The sequence below is a fragment of the Bubalus bubalis genome, chromosome 7 (genome assembly GCF_019923935.1).
Source record: "Bubalus bubalis isolate 160015118507 breed Murrah chromosome 7, NDDB_SH_1, whole genome shotgun sequence".
Lineage (NCBI taxonomy): Eukaryota > Metazoa > Chordata > Mammalia > Artiodactyla > Bovidae > Bubalus > Bubalus bubalis.
The window spans coordinates 86,695,176-86,698,903 of record NC_059163.1 but is presented as its reverse complement, the minus strand read 5'-3'; the positions used below and the strand labels follow the sequence as shown (position 1 = coordinate 86,698,903).

Below are 3,728 nucleotides of genomic sequence, written 5' to 3'. Positions count from 1 at the left end.
CCGGGGTCCAGCCCCAGTGGATCCAGGGAATTCGAAGCGGAGATGGCATTGGCAATCAGGATACGATAGAATTAAAGATATGAAGAGTGGCTAAATAGGGATAGCTCAGCGAAGAAATTCAGTGAAGAAAAGAGGCTGAATAACTTGGTTTACGTGGAAAGCCAATAAAACTCCAAGACAAGGAGTTTGCGTCACCTACGTAGGCCACAGGCGTCCTCCCGTTCTCCTGAAGGAGAGGAGACACTAAGGCCTCCCTGGTTAGATCTTAGAAGCCCAGGCAAAATTATTAGGCTTGACGAGCCTCCACTCTCCAGATGGTAATTCAGCCAGAAGTTGAGAGAAAGAACTACATGGGGAGACCAAGCTTCAGTGAGCAAGGCCCGCACTTTATTTTCTGAAGTAGTTTTTATACCTTAAGTTGTACATAGAGGATAATGGGGGATGGGGTAGAGTCATGCAAGGACAGCAGTCCTTGATCCTTATTGAAGCCAGGCTTTCAAACTTATCATATGCAAAAGTTTAGGTGATTTACATCATCTTCTGGCCAGGAGGCCTGTTAACATTTTATGATGCTTTCTTCAGAAAACTTATTTTTCTCTAAAGGTGATTATTCTATAGTCAGGCGCCACCCTCCGAAAGCATTAGATAAAGTTGCATTCCTATAGGGCAAAAGTGTGGTGGGCTATAACAAGAAAAGAATTAACTCAAGGGTCCAAGGTTACAAACATTAAAGCTATTACTTACATTCCTATACACCAATTATATTAATCAATACACTCCCAGGGACACAGTAGGTAAGGGATATGGAAACTTAGCAGCAAACATTGGCCCAACAAGTGAAAAACCCATCACCAATACAATTTCTAATCAACCCACTATACTATACTAATAATCTTCTAACTGCTCAAAGGAATCTGTATTTAGAAAGTTTAGAACATCTCGTGCCTCTCACGGTTGGGAGGCTGTGAACAATCACATGTGGCCAGAAGAACCTGTTCAGGCAGGCTAGAGGACTTCCAAAGGAGTTTGTGAACTAAAACACTCTTGTCACACCCAGAAACTTTATTAACTTGAGCTGTAAGTTAACTCTTTTTCAGAGAGAGGTGGTGGGGGACAGCCCCCCGTAAAGTCAGAGGTATAGGTGAGAGCACAAAGCAGTAAGGTAGGCAGACTCTGGCTTTGGGGGTAGATGCTCGAGAATTTCCAGGGGTACTCCTGAGGCTCGATCCCACCTTTGCACATGCCGAGCCTCCTTCCTCATGACCTTTGCCATGGGCAGGGTTCCTCACGCTGGCTCCCAGCACTAACTGAATGATTATTAGAAACTAAAAAGACTCAGATTGGCTATTTGAAATTTTTAAATATGTATTTCATTAAATCTCTTGCCCATATGCCCATTTGTTTCATAAGTGCAAAATGCAGATATAAAGTGTCTGATAATATTATTGTTCAAAGATGGTCCTTCAAAACAGACTTTCAAAAAATGTTTAATAAAATAGTGTTGAATGAGTTTGAATTAATAAAAACTAAAGATTTTTTTTCTTTTCCACATTAACTCCAAACATTAGGTGGTTTTAATTGACAAGCAGCAGTACACATATCAAATGTAATTCTCAAGGCATGAAAACAAATATTATTTAATCTTATACCAGTGTCTCCACATAATGATACCTAGTTTAAGATTCTAAAAATTTTAAAGTGGGTATTTAAATACTTCCTGGGCATTCAGCTTTATCATTCTGGATAGATTTATATGTCTTTTCCTGGCATTAATATCTTCAAATTCAGTGTCCCTATATAAAAATTTTTAACAAGACCTCAGCACTTTGTTAATTATAAAACACATACTCTTTAAATTTATCTTAAAATATAGATTTTTATATTATGGTTATGTTTCATAGTTGTGTAACACGGAGGCAATCTTCTTCTGTTTATTTTATTTTGGATGAAAATATCAAATATTAGCAAATATAGGTATACGTTTGCACCTATTTACATGCTTTTTTTTTTTTTTTTACTTTTTTGATGCCTCTGTAAACACTACATAGTACAAAAGAAATCACAAAATAGAGATATCCCAGAAAGTTACCAGATTTAATGTTGTTCTAATAACAAAAGCAATCTATTTAAAGATATTACAATTGATATGTATAGTTGCTAAGCAACAGAATAGAAAAACCTAGAGCAAGTTTAACTCAGAATATGTGGCTTGGTCTTCATTAGCCTCTGGCAAGGTTATACTTTGGGTGGCAATATCAAATTTTCAGGAATATATTTTGTATCATTAAAATATTGACATCCAGTTCTAGAATAAGATGCCATAGATTCATTCCTCACTGTTTCTCCCCTCTAAATATGACTAAATACCCAGAATATCATTCAGTAGACAGTAATAAAATGATTCTGGAAAATTGAAAGAAGAACACGAACTGCTTAGGAAACTTAGGAGTTGAAAATAGGAAAATGATAGAGGAATTCAATAAAATTAAAGGCCAATTCTTAAAAAAAAATGTCAATACAATTGATAAAACTCTACCAAGATTGGCAAAGATAAATGTTGAATTTTTAATATTCACCTTCATTTCATTTTATCCTATGCACATGAGGAGTTCTGGATTATAAACAAGATTTCTCATTAAATACCTTATAGAAAATAAATGCATCCTATTTACCCCCTTCCAACATTTTCCCTCATCCACATCCTTAGGGAAATGTGATAAATCAGGTAAACTGTCTTACATGAATAGATAGATACCCTGCAGGCGGGAGAAAAGGCAGAATGATTTTTCACTGCTTAATAAAAGGAAAGGAGGCAGCTGCTCCCCTTAGTTTACAGAATATCTTCTTACTGCGACTGTTTGATATGTAAATAATGTCTTTCCAGAAGCCAGATAGCCCTATGTGCCTTACACCTATAGATGTCTCCAAGTTTCTAGCTTCATTTCTTATTGAAATATAAATATCTAAGGAAATAATGTTGTAGAATTCCTGGGCTTTTGGAGCTTAACCTCAGAACCTAGTTCAGGGTAATAGCCACCAGCTCTATCTAGAAAATGAAAGAAGTTTTTAATCATTCTTCCTGATCACTGTAATTAGCAAGGGCCAAAGGATATAGATATCATTATTGTGATAGGCAAAATATTTCAGGAGGCTCAGGTTTTATTCAGGAACTTTGAAACGTCTAGGGAAGTCTTATTTCACTATGTAAGATAAGAGGAGACACAAATAACCAATGTGAGGAATGAAACAGGGAATAACAGAAGAATCTTGCAGCCATTAAAAAGTGAAAGTGAAAATGAGGTCGCTCAGTCGTGTCTGACTCTTTGCGGCCCCATGGACTGTAGCCTACCAGGCTCCTCCCTCCATGGGATTCTCCAGGCAAGAGTACAGGAGTGGGTTGCCATTTCCCTCTCCAGAGGATCTTCCCAACCCAGGGATCGAACCCGGGTCTCCTGTATTCCAGGCAGTCGCTCTAACCTCTGAGCTACCAGGGAAGCCCCATTTAAAGGACTGTTACAAATATCTTTATGCTCGTGAATTTGACAGTTTAGAAGGAATAGACGAATTCCTCAAAACAAACAAACTACCACAACTCAGCCAAAATTGAATTGATATCTTGAATAGTTCTGTAATTATTAAGGACATTGAATTTTAAATCTACTGTAAAGAAATATCCAGGAACAGGTGGTTTTAATGAAGAATTTTACCAAACATTTGATGAAAGTTAA

The 3,728-nt window shown here is 37.1% G+C and overlaps 1 non-coding gene across 1 annotated transcript; it reads right to left on the bottom strand.

Annotated features, from left to right (window-relative positions):
• Positions 1-3,422: 3,422 nt before the first annotated feature.
• On the bottom strand, positions 3,423-3,494 carry TRNAS-GGA. The gene has a single exon. It is a non-coding gene; the product is annotated as a tRNA-Ser (tRNA).
• Positions 3,495-3,728: the final 234 nt, after the last annotated feature.